General features: G+C 47.4%; 1 long non-coding RNA gene across 3 annotated transcripts in view; it reads right to left on the bottom strand.

Moving 5' to 3' along the window:
- The window catches only part of LOC123375433, a 119,472-nt gene extending 109,948 nt beyond the window's left edge, over positions 1 to 9,524 (bottom strand). For all 3 annotated transcript variants that reach the window (XR_006581448.1, XR_006581447.1, XR_006581449.1), the window contains exon 1: positions 9,460 to 9,524. This is a non-coding gene — a long non-coding RNA (uncharacterized LOC123375433). The remainder of the gene's footprint in view (positions 1 to 9,459) is intronic.
- Between the last annotated feature and the right edge of the window lie 7,206 nt (positions 9,525 to 16,730).

The following is a 16,730-nucleotide window of genomic DNA, read 5'->3' as shown; positions in this document are numbered from 1 at the left end:
TTTACAGATGGGGAGCTGAGGCACGTAGAGACTAAGTGATTTGCCCAAGATCACAAAAGATGTCTCTGGCAGAGCAGGGAAACTGAACTCTGATCTCACCAGTACACCCTGCTTCCTCACCCTTTGGAGGCTGCTATAACCCAAGATGAATTGGAGCATTTGAGAACAAGATCTACCTGTGTGAGAAGTGTATTAATCCTGGGTATTTTGGAGATCTCTCCCCCGTGGGTCAGTCAGTGTGTTAGCACTATTTACTTTTCATACTATGTGTGGCATTAAGGTTCCACTATTAAGAACATAAGAAATATAAGAACGGCCATACTGGGTCAGACCAAAAGTCCATCTAGCTCAGTATCCTGCCCACCAACAGTGACCAATGCCAGGTGCCCCAGAGGGAGTGAATCTAATGATCAAGTGATCTCTCTCCTGCCATCCATTGCCACCCTATGACAAACAGAGGCTAGGGACACCATCTAGTCCAGTGACCTCCAACCTTTTTACGCCCGAGATCACTTTTTGAATCTAAGGGCAACCCAGGATCTACCACACCCCTTCCCCAAAGCTCCAACCCGCTCACTCCATCCCCCCTTATCTCCGTCACTTGCCCTCTCCCACCCACACTCACTTTCACCGGGCTGGGGCAGGGGGTTAGGGTGTGGGAGCGGGTGAGGGCTTTGGGTTGGGGCCGAGGGGTTCACAGCGTGGGAGGGGGCTCTGGGCTGAGCCTGGGGCAGGGGGTATGGGGTGCTGCCTCCAGAAGGGGGCTCAGGGCTGGAGTGAAGGAGGGGATTTGGGGTGCTGGCTCCAGGAGGGGGCTCAAGGCTGGGGATTGGGGTGCAAGAGGGGGTTTGGGGTGCTGGCTCTGGGAGGGAGTTTGAGTGCAGGAAGGGGCTCTGGGCTACAGCAGAGTGTTGGGGTGCAGGGTGCAGGCTCTAGAAGGGAGTTGGGGTGGAGGGGATTCGGGGTGCTGGCTATGGGAGGGTGTGGCCTCCCGCCAGGCAGCACTTCCTTCCAGCAGCTCCCGGTCGATGGCGCAGCAAGGCTAAGGCAGGCTTCCTGCCTACCCTGACCCCACACCACTCCCAGAAGAGCCCAACATGCCCCTCCAGCCCCAGGGAGGGCACATGGCTCCGCATGCTGCCCCTCTCTGCAAGCACCGCCCCCACAGCTCTCTCAGCCAATGGGAGCTGCGGGGGTGGTGCTTGCAGACAGAAGCAGCATGCAGAGGGAGATACACACACACCAGGGCTGTGGGGTGACACTTCTGGGTGCAGCCAGGGTAGGCAGGGAGCCTGGAGATCACAATCAACTGGGAGATCCTCTAGGACCGACCAGTGGGTCGCAATCGACCGGTTGGTGACCACTGATCTAGTCTGACCTCCGCCATAATACCAATTAGAGAACGTCTCTGAATTAATTCCTGTTTGAATTAGAGCCTGAAAAACATCCAATCTTGATTTAAAAATTGCCCATGATGGAGAATCCATTACAAACTGTTCCAGCGGTTAATTATCCTAGCTGTTAATGCCACTCATGATGAGCTCCTCCCAGCTACTGGTTAATGGTACTCTCCCTATGGGATCCACAGCCCGGCTCCTTCTTACTCATGTTGACCGAAATGTCTTCCATGATTAATAATGGAATCCAGAGCCCTGGTGGCTGTGAAAATCTCAGGCAGATCAGCAGCAAAAGCAGGATTAAGTAAGTGTTTCCAACACAATAATGGAAATTCCTTTCTGTAGAAACTGCCACCCCGACTTGAAACTCTATACTCAGGGGTGGCCTCTAATTTAATTGAAGACAAAAGCCAAAAGCATTTAAAATTTGTCACTTTTTTTTTTTTTTTTAGTCTGGGCAGCTTTATCACAAAATGGTTGAGCTCTAAATCACTTTCGCACTGATTTGTTTTTGGTTTGTTTGTTTTTCTCTCCGCAGAACCTTGAATGCAGAAGGGCACGTCTCGTCTCTGCACCACAAAGAGGACAGAAGGATCAGAAAGCTTGGCAATGCCAGGACGCCAATAAACATTCATTCTGCTCGACTTATTGTTCCCACTAATGTTTAATTTACCATTAAGTCCTCCAGTCACTTAAAAGCTAATGGAGCACAGATTCAACTGAACTCTTAAATGTCTTCTGTAGGTACAGCATATGCTTCCAAAAGTTGAGGCATCAAGCATGCAAACGTGACCTTCTAGCTTCTTATTCTTATACTTTCTGCTTGTTTCATTTCTTGTTCCCCAGCAAAATGCTGCTTTATTGATACCATTATGGCTATTCCATCATGCATTGCACCACACCCTTATTTCAGGAGAATTCACTTGAGCCCTGAAATGAAGGACATGCCTATGTGTTTATCCTAGTATCTAGCCAGGAGTATGTTGCCAAGTGTTTGACAACAGTCCCTGAAATGATACAGCTCGGAATGCCATCAAACTGTGGCAGGTTGGTGGGCATGTGAGCATTCCTGGAGTACCCAGAGAGATAGTGACTCTGGCCCATGTGACCTACCCAGAGACAGTGAGGACAACTCTGGGTAATAAACTGTTACCCACAAAGAGATGGATTATTCACTGATTCATAGAATATCAGGGTTGGAAGGGACCTCAGGAGGTATCTAGTCCAACCCGCTGCTCAAAGCAGGACCAATCCCCTCAAGGGATAGCTCAGTGGTTTGAGCACTGGCCTGCTAAACCCAGGGTTGTGAGCTCAATCCTTGAGGGGGCTACCTAGGGATCTGGGGCAAAATCAGTACTTGGTCCTGCTAGTGAAGGCAGGGGGCTGGACTCAGTGACCCTTCAAGGTCCCTTCCAGTTCTAGGAGATAGGGATATCTCCATTAATAATAATAATAAAAAAAAACCTCACAACCCTGGGTTTAGCAGGCCAAATGCTCAAATCACTGAGCTATCCCTCCCCCCCAAATTACTAAGCTTTAACCTGCTCCTCCTTAGGCATACAAACAAGAGTGAAAACATCAGCCTGCATTTTGACTTCAGTATATACCTTCAACCATAGAGCCACCGTATTTTAAATTTAAATAGAAAGAGGCCTCCACAGAGTTTGATGCTGGAAAAAAAAAGTCTGAGTGTCTCCTCTCTCATATTCCTTATCCTCTTGCTCTACCTGCTTATATCTAATCTTTCAAGGTATATATGGTACCATGAGGCACACAATCTACAGTTTCACATGCTAGCAGAGCTATGTGGCTTGGTCTGCTCTAGGGAAATTAAACCTGTGAGAGCGCCCGGAGAGCTCCCGGGACATTTGCATCCGCACATCCCTACTATCTACGAATAGCTCAATAAACAGTCAGAACAGACAATCTTCCAGCGAGTTTAACAGCTGGTTTAGGGTTAAACGGTTCATCCTGAACTAGGTTCGTGTGAACACAGACACAGAGAAGCTGAAAGAGATAGACTAGTCCACCTGATACTGTCCCATAATGCACTTGTTGCCTTTTGAAATCTCCCAGGATGCATTGCTTCTGGGAGCTGAGCCAGGGTAGATATGCAGAGACTATTGCAACTAAAAGAGTGTGGGGACAACTGTTGGGGGGCAGAACTTAAACCAATTCATCATGACTAGTGTGGACGCACCAGCTGGTGCTTGAACCACTTCACTTATGAAAGGGATACAGTGTACCCCCAAGTTCCACCTCACTTAAAAACTACTTGTTTACAAAATCACACATAAAAATACCAAAGGGTCACAGCTATTACTGAAAAATTGCTGACTCTCATTTTTACCATATAATTATAAATAAATCAATTGGAATATAAATTTTGTACTTACATTTCAGTGTATAGTATATAGAGAAGTATGAACAAGTCAGTGTCTGTATGAAATTTTAGTTTGTACTGACATCGCTAGTGCTTTTTATGTAGCCGGTTGTAAAACTAGGCAAATATCTAGATAAGTTGGTGTACCCCCTGGAAGACCTCTGTGTACCCCCCAGGGGTAGTTGAGAACCACTGATCTAGTGTAGATAACATCTCAAGAGCCAATCCTGCATGGAGTGCCCTGCACGTTTCTTGAAGCCATTGGGATTAAGCTCTTAGTAACATCTGTCCTTGCAAAGCAAGTTCCTACAAGGGTTCACCTTCTCATTGACAAAGTCTGTCTACATGGTGGGAGCTTCCCCCAAAACTGCTAGCCAGTTTTTAAACCAAATCAGTTGAAACTGGCTTTAAATAAGAGTGGGCAAAAAATTCAGTCAAAATGTTTTTCCAGTAGAAAACTGGGTTTTCAACTAAACAAACATTTTTGTGAAAAGGATCCGCTTTCCCTGGAAACGTTTGGTTTTTCAGAGAAAGTGGGAAAACCAAACTATTTTGGCCCAAAACTGAAATATTTTGATTTCTAGTAAAAAATTTTCAGCATTCAAATTTCAGCAAAAAAATAAATAAATACATAAATTAAACTTATCCATGGAAAATGTAGATGAAAATGATGGTTTTATTTTGTTTTCATCAAAATGTTCCATGTGGGAAATAAAGCAACTAACCACTTTTTGACCAGCTCTAGTTTTAAACCAGTTGGAGCTGTAGCGTAGACCAGGTCTGGGTATCCTGAATCATTTTTACTTGTGATGGTTCTGCAAAAGTGGTTCAGGCCATCTAAGCCTTGTCTACACCACAGCTCCAACCAGTTTTGAAACCAGTTTAGCTAAACCGGTTTTAAAACCAGAGAGAATTTTTTGGAAAATATCCTGGATGCAGACTGACCAACTCACTTTCCATGAGTTCAGTGTGGAGATTTGTACTTTAATGTTTATATAACAGCAAATATCCAAGTCAAAGATTTGTCTTACTTTCTTTCCTAAATAGTGAAATTCACATTTTCATGGGATTTTCTACCTTTTTCATAGAAAGTCCTTGGGATTTATGTGTGCAATGACAAAGCAGCTACCATTATTCAGAGGAATCAATTGCTGTGAGATACAAGCACGAGGTTCTGTGTTTTCCAGTTCAAAACATCGGGAGATTAGATAGGACGGCTAGATAGATTGGATGGAGACAGCAAGCGAATGAGCAAGCCTAAGTACCCTCATAGACCCAGTGACCATAAGTCCTTGATTGTGATTGGTCCGGGCAGGATAATGCCAGGAATAGGCATATTAAACACATGAATGTCAAGTTCTAATTCATCTCTTTAATGTTGTACAGTAGAAGGACTGTAGCCCCCTGCTGCTGTGTAATTTCACGCCAAGGAGTCTGATGGGGTTTCCTACAGACTGATCCTTTATGGATCAGAAAACTCACTTTCTCTTTGTGTTAGAGGGCCTGGAGATTATCTCATTAACCCCTTTCATGCCAGACCTGATTAAACAGAAGGCTTTGCCTCCTCTAAGGAATCCTATAGCGCATCCCAGAGGTGAACAGCTTGGGGTTTTGCTGTGGTTTTTTCCCCAGTGAAACCCTACAAAAGGAATAAAAATCAAATGTCAATAATCTACCACGTTTACTTGAGGGAGGGACTTGCTTTGCCTTTGCCCAACGCACTCAAACAGCACGGCCATGTCTACACTAGAGAACTGAACCAGTTTCCACTAATGGTTTGGTGCGTCTAAGCTAGCCCTGCTGAACAGGTTTGAGTTTTACCTCATGTCCACACGAGTGCAGTCCTTAAACGACTTTCAGTCACAATGCCTTCTGGGTGCCTATCCCACCGTTCCTGGCTCAGCTCCCAGGAGACTGTGAAAGGCCAGCAGTGCATTATGGGACAGTGGCCAGAGAACTAGTTGAACTGTTTCAGGTTGCCTGCATCCACACTGGCTCTAAACTGCTTCAGACTGAACCAGTTTAGCTTTAACTGGCTATTGCACTAAACCTCCTCCAAGATCATCTTTTTTAACTGACTATTGGACCAGTTTAATTTCCCCAGCGAACACCAGGCCCATGAACCCAAAACATACGACTTGGACAAGGTGAAAAAAAAAATGACCTTAACGGGCAAAATGAAAACCAGAGAGACAGAGAGAGCAAAAAAGAGCAGAGAAGGGAGGAGTAATTATTATGATAAAATAAACATAGCTTATAAATCATCCCCAGGCCCACCCTATTTCTGACCGTTAGGAGCGTTAGCGTTAAGAGAGTCTGTTCCCAACCGGATCACAGTTCTGGGACGCCATAGAAGAGCCGAGAGGTGGCTGACAATAAAGGGGATTCTGTCCTGAGGCTACCGGACTCTTTTTCTGGGTGCCGAACAGACTGAAGAGAACAGGCCCATCGACCTCCAGCACCTTTAGACCACTCCAGTGGCAGCAGAACACCTGCAGTCCACCCCACTGTTCACTCTGCTTGTGAGTTACATCACTAATCCACCGGTGTTTTTTCTTGTCTATTTCGATTGCAAGCTCGCCAGGAAAGGGGTGACTCTCGCTGTATGTACGTACAGCACCTGGCGTCACGGAGCCTTGATCTCAGTGGGGGACCCCAGGCACTACCATAATACAAAGAGGAAGTAAATAAACAAATAAAATAATAATAATGATAATATGAGGAAAGCTGATGGATACAATGGCTAAGGTTATTTTTATTATTATTATTTTTTATTATTTATTGTTAGCAGAGCCCTAGTCACATGCCAGGACTCCCTGGTGCTAGGTGCTGTACAATCACAGAACAAAAGGATGATCCTGTCCCAAAGAGCCATGGTCATGAGGGCCACAGATACAGATCAACCCTCAGGGGATCTTCTTGGCTCTGGGGAATTTCCAGGTGATGCAGAGCTTGGGGAGATGCCAAGTCTTCTGTTCTCACTGCTAGATAGTGCTTCCTCCCAATGTGGCCCCACATGGGCAGTATGTAATCAAGGGATGTTCCGAGCCAGGAGAATAATTGAGAGGAGACGATATGATGTCATTTTCTACCCCCTGCCCCTTATCTGGACTCTCCTTCCCCAGCCTGGCAGGGTTAGCTCCTCCCTCTGAAACGCTTCTAAACAGAGTGTGAAACAAGTTGTTTTTAAACTGGCTAATGGCCGAGTGGCAGCGATTTGATTTTCCACTTTTCCTCACATGCCACAGAAGAAGCTCACAGGACTGAGAAGCCCTAAAGGGCAGCGTGCACAATCTCAGCTGGTCACAAAGCCCAAGGTTAGAGACGGGCTGGAGCTACAAAATTCAGATCTAGGATTTCAAACCTGGCTCTCTGAAATTTGGGGTTCTTCAGACCAAAAGACTCTGATTCCTGTTGAGTTACTGAAGATCAAATCACTTGAAGTGAGAATGGAAGTGGATGAAATAAGTACAACAGACTCCCCAGGCTACACTGTGGAGAGAGGGAAAGCCCATACCACTGCCATAGGTTAATGATCCTCACACTGAACTGCATTTAGGCCACGTTTGAGTTAGTGGGTGTTGGTCCTGCTTTGAGCAGGGTGTTGGACTGGATGATCTCCTGAGGTCCCTTCCAACCCTGCTAGTCTATGATTCTACAATTGTGTCTACACTGCAGGAGGGAGAGCCAGATTCTATTCTGCCTCCTGCATCATCAACCAAACTCTTAACTGAGAAGATCCCACTGCAGCATGTTGTTAATGGAGAATGATAGAAAGAGCCCAGCTGGGATTTTCGGAGCCTAGGCAGAGTTTGCAATGCCTGAAGCTAGAAAATAGCCGCGAGACTCAAACACGTGGTCTGGACTGGTGGGGAACTGAGGGGAAATAAAACACAGAACCTCACAACACACGATCATTGCAGAACCCCCCCACCTGAGTGTTGCCACATTGCATTACACTCCCTTTGCTAATTTGCTGGCTGAGCCAACAAACCATCATGTACGAAAGGTCCTAATTAAACTTACTGCCAGTGGAATTTTTGCCATCGCCTCCCAGGGGAGCAGGAGCAGGGCCTAAATGTTTAGAGCTCCGGATCCGGACAACACTTAAACTCACGCTGACGTTCCATTTAAGTCCTGTGCTGAAATGCTGCCCTGGAATAAAAATGCTTTGCTGAATCAGGGCCTTAATAGCCCCTCCTGGCCTGCCCTGATGCTGTTAAATGCAATCACTTAATCTGGTGCAAGCAACATTTATATTTAAACTGCTTTGTTTGCTGTATTGTCCCTCATCTACTCATGCTAAGCCTCGCCGAAGAACACAGTGCAAATGTCACCCCCATCAGAGGCACCTTCTAATGTTAATGAAAACCAACCTACACTTTATCTGCAGCACTAGCCTTGCCTAGGTCTTATCACAGCCAGTCAATTATTTAATGGATCTCTGAGCATTAAATAATCCTCACCCAGCTCAATGGTTGTGTAAATCTCTTCCCGGCTGCTATATAGTTGGATTAGGAGGTGCTGCTCAGCACCCCCACCCCCCAGATGATGTTTCATCGGAAGACACAAAGTCGCATAGGAGAATATTTTTCTTCCCACTTAATCCGAGCATTTTTCATTCCAGTCCCAGAATCTGCCCTATTTCCCTGGCACCAACGAACTGCCATGCCGAGCATCTGTTGTCAGGGCACATTCTCTACAGCATGGGGAACAGGGGCTCGAGCAGCAGAGACACCGGATAGCCAGAGGAACTGCCTCCATCTCTGCTCTCTGTAGCCAATATGGGGATGAGGACTCTAGGAAGTTGTCCTGTCTTTTATTTCACAGAGTCCAACCCTGGAAGGGGCTGAGACCCAGATCTTCAAAGATATTTAGGCACTTAAATCCTATGGCGGTTAAGCACCTAAATACCTATGAGAATCTGGGCCTTACTATAAAGGGTACACATGGTGCAAGGCAGCAGAGAATCAGGACCTGAGAGCTCCACTCACCAATCCACTGAAGGGCTTGGAGCTTTGGCCCTTCAGCTAAAAGTTTCCCTCTGGCTCATTGAAAGACATGATCCCTGGCTCTGCAAGGGCTGTGAAACTGTCCCTGTGTAGCCATCCCCTTTCTGTTATGCATTGAAGTCGTGGCCAAAATGTGTTACGTGCTTTCCAAACTTATAAGAAGAGGATGTCCCTTCCCCAGAATTTTGCAATTCTCCTGCACCAGATGGGCACTGGTCACCTGCAAGAGGACGGGACAGGAGGGGTCTGTGGTTTTGGGGAAATGTTGTGCTGTTTTCCTTCACCCAAAATATCAGATTTTCACATATATCTTGGGAAAACAGCAGTTTTCCTGCAGAGCCAAGTGCCATCTCAAAGCAGTCACAGGACTCACTGCAAAAAGTTTCAAACAAGAAAGAACACAAGTAAAGTCACCATGAGAGAGGCAGAGTGTAGTGTGTTTACCTTCTCTGGTAATCTGTCCTGAGCTACAAGAACAATATGGCTAATGAACTGTCTAGCATACAGGGAGAGTGCTAAGAAACTGAAAGGTGCAGGACGCAGGAGACAAAAGGACACACAGTTCAATGAAAGGGGAAAATGCCCAAGTCTCTCACATGCCAAATGTTACTGTTGGGGGAAAGGACATCTCATTGGCCAAAAAGGGAAAAACATAACAGGGTCTTACCGGCTGCAAGGGAGCGAGATGGCACTTGTGGCTGTTAGGTGCAAAATGGCCGCTTTAGGGATGCAGCTCCCTAGCTCTGCCCAGTTTAAAGGGACAGTTCCAGAACGGCATGCTGGGAAGTTCTAGACAGGCATGCCGCTAAGAGAGCAACCCAGCACTGGGGAAAGTTAGTAGGAAGCAAACTTTTTATTAGTGAAGGCTGGTTGATCTAGTGGTTAGGCTGTTCCCCTATGCTATAGAAGATTTGGGTTCAAATTCTGCTCCTGTCTCACTATTCTGTACCAGTTAATTAGTCTTTCCATGGCTTAGTAACCAAGCAAACTAGCATTTCCCTCTTTCCCGGGGGTGTGGAACAGCAAATACCTTTTAAAAACAGTGAGGTGCACAAATACTGTGGTGATAAGGGGTGAGTAAGAGAACTAGAAGGTTCTGCAGGGGGAAAGGGCTGCTTTGATGTTGTACCTGCTACCATGAAATCACATGTGCAAACATGTTGCTCTGTAAGGAGGCAAGAAAGGAAGGATACGGCTGCATCCCAGCTCTGTTATACATAACAGCAATACAGGAAATAAACAAAGCTCAGGCGTCATTTTGGACAAGTCAATATGAATGGAGACTATTTTTTCCCTAAATGTCTTTATTTTTTACATTTTAAGGCTGGGATAATCGGTAATTGTAACCTGTTATTTAAGCCTTACAAATCACTGTTGACTACTTGTGCTTTGGGGTCTTTCTCCGAAGCTTGTGCGGGCTTGGCCTGCGGAATAGGATTTCTGCTATTTAGTTTCAAGGAAAATTACCCAGGTGGAAAAACCATTTCCAGGTGTGGAAATCACCGCAGAAAAGCAAATCCCTAGCCGTGAGATAAAGAGTGATTCACTCTGCAGACAATGGACCCGGAACCCTTTGTTTAATCTCTGTGCTGAGCAAATACAACTGCTGCTGGAACACTGGGTCCACTTCTGGAGCCCACAATTCAAGAAGGATGTTGATAAATTGGAGAGGGGTTCAGAGAAGAGCCAGGAGAAATGATCGAAGGATTAGAAAACCTGCCATACAATGATAGACTCTAGGAGCTCAATCTACTTATCTTAACAAAGAGAAGATTAAGGATGTGACTTGATTACAGTCTATAACAGTGGTTTTCAAGGCCAGGGTGGGCGGCAGGGTCCTGCCTACCCCACACAGCGGGGGTCCAGGGTCAAGGTTGCCGCCTAGCCTGCTTGGCGGCGGTCCGGGGCTGCCAATCGGCCCCACAGGGTCCAGGTCACCAACTGGCCACGTATGGGCCACATATGCAGCCCACAATGATAAATAGGTTGAGAACCACTGGTCTACAAGTATCTACATGGGGAACAAATCTTTAATAATGGGCTCTTCTTTCTAGCAGAAAAGGGTGTAACATGATCCAAGGGCTGGAAGTTGAAGCTAGAGAAATTCAGACTGGAAATCAGGTGCGAGCAATTAACCATTGGAACAATTTTCCAAGGCTTGTGGTGGGTTCTCCATCACTGACAATTGTTCAGTGAAGCTTGGATGGTTTTCTAAAAGCTCTGCTCTAGGAATTACCTGGGGGCGGTTCTCTGGCCTATGTTCTATGGGGGGTCAGACTAGCTGATCACAATGGTTCCTTCTGGTCTTGGGATCTATGACTCTAAGAGACAGTGTCTCAAGGGGCCTGGCTAAGCAGATTCACAACATCACTATTTAGTGAATAGTGTTCAAGTGACCCAGTTGTGTTTCATGGCCAAGTAAATAGCTGGCCATTTGCCCTCCGGTCACTGTGCTTGTTTCCAATAATATAAAATCCTGACTAGAGTCATAGAATCTCAGGGTGGGAAGGGACCTCAGGAGGTATCTAGTCCAACCCCCTGCTCAAAGCAGGACCAATTCCCAACTAAACCATCCCAGCCAGCAGATGAGAAGGTGGCAAAGCCCAGGTGGGCATGGCTGAAAGGGCTGGTGATCTGTACAATCTGGGCACTATACTGCACCAGCATTAGAGGGGTAGCTGAAATGTTGCCCTTGACACGGGAATCCCAGGAATGTCCTTATTTTTACCACGGCTTGGAAGCAACCAGAGAAGCAACCCTGAGACTAGAGCCCAGGTCAGGCCAGAGACCACAGCTGTGGTGGATACATAGAGCCTCCCTATGATGGCCCTGGGCATGTCTGGGGTTTCTGGGTGTGACCTGTACCCTTTTCCAAAGGGGAACATGGCAGAGGACTCCCTTTCCCAGGCCAGGAGCATCTGCCTCCCGCTGGTCATTCACTCCCAACACCCACCTCACACGGTTCACTCTGAACCAGTCCCCACTACCCACAAATGCCCGTTATTTCAAATGGGCTTGAATCCCTTCACATACAGTTACACTGAAAACTGCCCCCTTATCCCACACCCCTTTTACGAGTGGGGCAGTAACTCTACTGAAGGTTAAAACTAGCTTACTGCTTACAGGCCAATTCTTCTGCTGCTCCAGCCAGGGATTGCAGGCCAGGCTCTCAGCTCTGCCCCTTCCATGCCACCTGCCCAGCCTCCAACAGCCCCTTCCTCCCTCTGAGACCAAGCAAGTATCCCAGAGGGTGTAGAGAGGACATGGGAGACAGGACAACACGACAGCACCAGCAGCAGCAGGGTCAGGAGCTGTGCTCCCAAGCACGAATGGAGCTGCAGGCTCTGTTTAGTCCCAGTGCTATTGCCAGTTCCAAGGGGGCAGAGTTAAGGTTACGGGGTGGAGTGGGTGGTTTTACTGTAACGCCTGGGTTTTAGAGGTTTAAATGTAGCCACCCTGCACACTCTGGAAGGGGATGGGGCAGTATTGGGCAACCTTAACTCTCTGTTAATGACTTTTTTTTTAAGTGAATCTGAATAAATTGCAAGTCCCCCATTCTGTTCAGATGAAAACTTTTCTCGGAGATACAGCTCATTAACTTAATTAATTAGCAATGCTTCGATAGCCCTCTGCAGAAGCACAGGGCTACAAATGTCCTATCCTGCAGCATAAGGTAACACTGTTTGTTTAGCCCTATCTGAGTTAGGCCGTTCTAAATCAGCCTCTATTCTTTCCCTTTGATAGGTTCCTAAACGAAAAGCCGCTAATATTTTAAGCAGAAGGCGCTCCCCTGAAAGTCACTTTAAATCCCCTGGCTCATCCTCCCTGAACCCTGGCGTAACGCCATGGGTTTCATTGGCGCAGAATCAGGCCCTGCTCCAGATCTGGGGAAGGGGCAGCAATTGAGGACACCGGCTGGGCATTAGACAGGGGCCTTTTGAGCAGCGTAACCCCCTCGGTGAAGAAGTTCTCCCAAGCAGCTCCATAGAAATAATACTTTATTCCTGGCGGCGAGAAGAACTGATAGGAGGCTGACTAAGAAGGGCTCATGCAAATGCTCCCGAATTAAGCTCCGGCTTGAAGTTAGAAAGGAGGGATGATAAACACACTCAGCTTTAAAACTGCCAAATATGCTTTGCAGGCATGACGCTGGGGAAGTAACAAAACAGCCTGACATAAGCAAAGCATTTCTGCAGCTCCCTAAAACCAAAGTCCCATTAAAGAGCCCTAACTATTATTTACACTTCGAAATCTTAAAACCATTAACAAAAGCCACTTAATTCAATTACCTTCCCTGGGCGCTGCCGTTATTACAATCTCGTGGTGGAGGCACATTTGGCTGCGGTCGGGGATGTGTGTGTGTGGGGGGGGGGGGGGTTGTTGATTTCTCCCCCACATTTTCATCCCCACCTCGCCTCCCTTCCCCGACGTCATTGTGTGGAGCTAATGGGGTAAAGTGAAATGATGTCTCTCCCCATTGACAGGTTTATGAGAATTTAATAAAGCGTGGCGCGGATAAAATGAGATATTACGACGCTGCACCAAGCTGATTGACTCCCCCACGTCAGCATTTTTGTGCCGGGATATTGACAACTCCCGGCCTAATCACGTCATTCGAGTGGAAAGACGCGTTTATTTATTTATTTATTCTTAAAAACAGGGCCTCGGGGCTTTGCGGGCGCCCCAGCTTCCTGCCGCCCGGCCAGAGGATGAGAAGCCGAGGGCCAGCCAAGAACTTTTCTTCCACATGCACCCCCTGTTTCTTCTTGGGGCCTAACTCCCATGTGGAATTATACCAGGGAGGTGTCCTGAGAGTCCAGGAAAGATCCTCATAAAACCAAAAACAATGAGGAGTCCTTGTGGCACCTTAGAGACTGACACATTTATTTGGGCATAAGCTTTCGTGGGCTAAAACCCACTTCATCAGATGCAAAAACAAGTTACTCCTCCCAGCCGAGGTCCTCGTGTTATTACTATTATAGTTCATTCTTTGTATTGTGGTTGTGTCTAAGAACCCCAGTTACGGACCAGCACCTCATCGTGCTAGGGGCTGTACAAACAGCTGACAAGCTAAGAACTCCTCATGGGCTCGTCTTCCTGCCCCTTCTGACATGCTGGTCCTCCCTCTGCTCAGAGCCTGATCCAGTCACGGGGGTCCAGCCAGTCACTGGGGCCCAGATCCTCCAGCGTATGTCGGCCCCTAACTCTCATTGATTTCAGTGGAAGTTAAGGGCGTACGTACCATGGAGGCTCTGAGACTAGGAGTCTTGCCGATCCCAACCCCCAACATGAAGCTTGCCAGCTGCAAGGCACAGGGGCCCACTGTTCTGCCTCTGCCTTATGCCCCGCTCCTCGGCCCCACGTTCTGTGTGTGACATCAGCAGTTAGGAAAGAGCAGTGCCGCCAGACAGCTAAGCCATTCCCAGGAATTTCTAACTCCCAACAGGGATTGTACCCTACTGTATTTAGCCATCAAACTGTTATGATTTTTTTTTCTGTGCTGCACCTTTAAATTTCTCAGAATCTACTGGAGAGTGCTGCCGTTGTGTGTTTTGTTCCAAAGCAGCATGTAACACAGGAGACATGCACCCCGTGCTCTCTCTCTCTCTCGCTCACAGACTTTATTTTTGTTCTTTCTTGTTTCCCCTTGCTCTAAAACAAAAAGGCATTCAGACTCAATGGATCAGGTTGGTTTTGGTTTGTGGAAAACAAAGACTCCTGGCTACAAATGCACACACCCAAAAAGTCATAACAGTCACAGCCACATATCCCAAGCAGTCACCCTTTTAATCAACATCAGAGCGGCCATACTGGGTCAGACCAATGGTTCATCTAGCCCAATATACTGTCTTCTGACAGTGGCCAATGCCAGGTGCCCCAGAAGGAATGAACAGAACAGGGAATCATCAAGTGATCCATCCCCTGTTGCTCATTCCCAGCTTCTGGCCAACAGAGGCTAGGGACACCATCCCTGCCCATCCTAGCTAATAGCCATTGATGGATCTATCCTCCATGAACTTATCCAGCTCTTTTTTGAACGCTGCTATTTTCTTAATAATAAATTAATTTATTTGTATGGACCAGGACCCATTGTGCTAGGTGCTGTACAAACAGAACAAAAAGTCAGTTCCTGCCCCATTGCCACACCAGGGCTGGGAAGCAGCCTGATCTGTAAGAATGAGCATAATTCAAGAGGTCCAGAGTTCCTACATCTGACTAGCTGCATGACCTTGGGCAAATCACTTAACCTTCCCAGGCCTCAGTTTCCCCATCTGCAAAACAAGGCTAGGAAAATCAATCACTTTCTCTGAGCCTCAGTACATGTCCCTCACCCTATGTCAGAGCAATAGTTAGATACTTTTAAACATCCCTGTAGTTAATTAGTGAGGTCTCATGTGCTGGGAGGTACTGAAGCCAACAGCTCTGAGGCTGCTCAGCCCTTTCTAGAGTATCTGCCCGGCACTACAGTCCTGAGTGCTGGAGGCATGCCAATAAACAAGTGAATTAAGACACTTGCACTGATGGTAGTTACACTGGCCGGAGGGAGAACCATTGTTTGTCCGAAAACTCTCCACCAGCCTGACATTCAAAGTCTGGGTGAAAGTGCTTGAGAGACCAAGAGGCAGGACAGGCGTGTGATTACAGCTCTGCTACCGACCTGCTGCATGACCATGGACAAGCCTTTCCCCCCATTGTGCCTCAGTTTCCCTTCCCTGCCCTTTGTCTGGCTTGCCTATCGTGAACCAGTTCACAGCCCATCCTGTCTGCCTGCACAGAGGAGTCAAGCACCTACGTACGGCCCCGCATGGGCTACCCTTCCCGTGGATAGGTGCTCCAGCAGCCGCCACAGTGATCTAAGCATGTGATTAACTCTAAGCATGTGGGTTAGCTCCATATACTCACATGACGGATACACATACATGCATGCGCAGTGTAGGTCTCTGTCTCCCAGTAGTGGCCAGCCCCTGAGTAGAGGCTTATGCAAGAACTAGCCAGTGAAAGTTCAGCTGGTGTCTTCCTCAGAGACTGTGGTGACTTGTGCTTTCAGATCCAGTGGTCATGGGTTCCATCCCTGCTGAGGGTCTATAGAAAGATCCTGATCTCAGTGTCAAAGCTAAATATTGGAATACAGCAGCCTGGCTTGGAGGAAGGAGGCACTCCCATGAGTTATGAGCTGCAAAGAATGTGATCAAGGAAAAGGGGTGGCTGCTTGGGATCTGGCTGCCAATGCTGGGGCAAAACAAGTTAGAATCTAAAGAATTTTAACAGTTTCCCCATCTAGACTATTTGCTTACACTGGGCCCAGGGCTGCCAAGGGCCAAACTCCCTGGCTGTGCTGCACAAAACTGGGTTTAGGCCGTGATCCTGGGCTGGCTGTTTATAGGGGCCAAAGCCCTGACCCTGCAATTGGCCCCATGCAGGCAGAGAGGTTTATAGGATGGGTCCCTTGCTCTAGGTATGTTTTCACTGCAGAGTTAATTTGGGCTTTTACCTTAGTGTTACCCCATCTCCCCTCCCATCCATACACAAAAAGCTCTAACTTGAGTGTGATGGTGCTTTCAACTCTGGTTAGCTGGCCCATCCTAGGGGAATCATACAATATTAGGGTTGGAAGTGACCTTGGGAGATCATCTAGTCCTACCTGCTGCCCAAACCAGGACTAATCCCTAGCCAGATTTTTGCCCCAGATCCCTAAATGGCCCCCTTAAAGGGTGAACTCACAACCCTGGGTTTAGCAGGCCAATGCGCAAACCACTGAGCTATCCCTCCCGCCCTACAGCTCAGCTGTCACTGTCACTCAGGCTGAAACCCACACCCTCTTTGCAATGAAGACACATGCTAAACCACTCCAGGGCTGACTGTCCCGCAGTGCCTTCCCACTATTCCCCCTGCGTGCCCAACGGGACAGACTCGCACTCCCCCAGCTCACCGGGACGG

Source organism: Mauremys mutica, chromosome 8 (assembly GCF_020497125.1).
Source record: "Mauremys mutica isolate MM-2020 ecotype Southern chromosome 8, ASM2049712v1, whole genome shotgun sequence".
Classification (NCBI taxonomy): domain Eukaryota; kingdom Metazoa; phylum Chordata; order Testudines; family Geoemydidae; genus Mauremys; species Mauremys mutica.
This window is presented reverse-complemented; position numbering and strand designations above follow the sequence as displayed.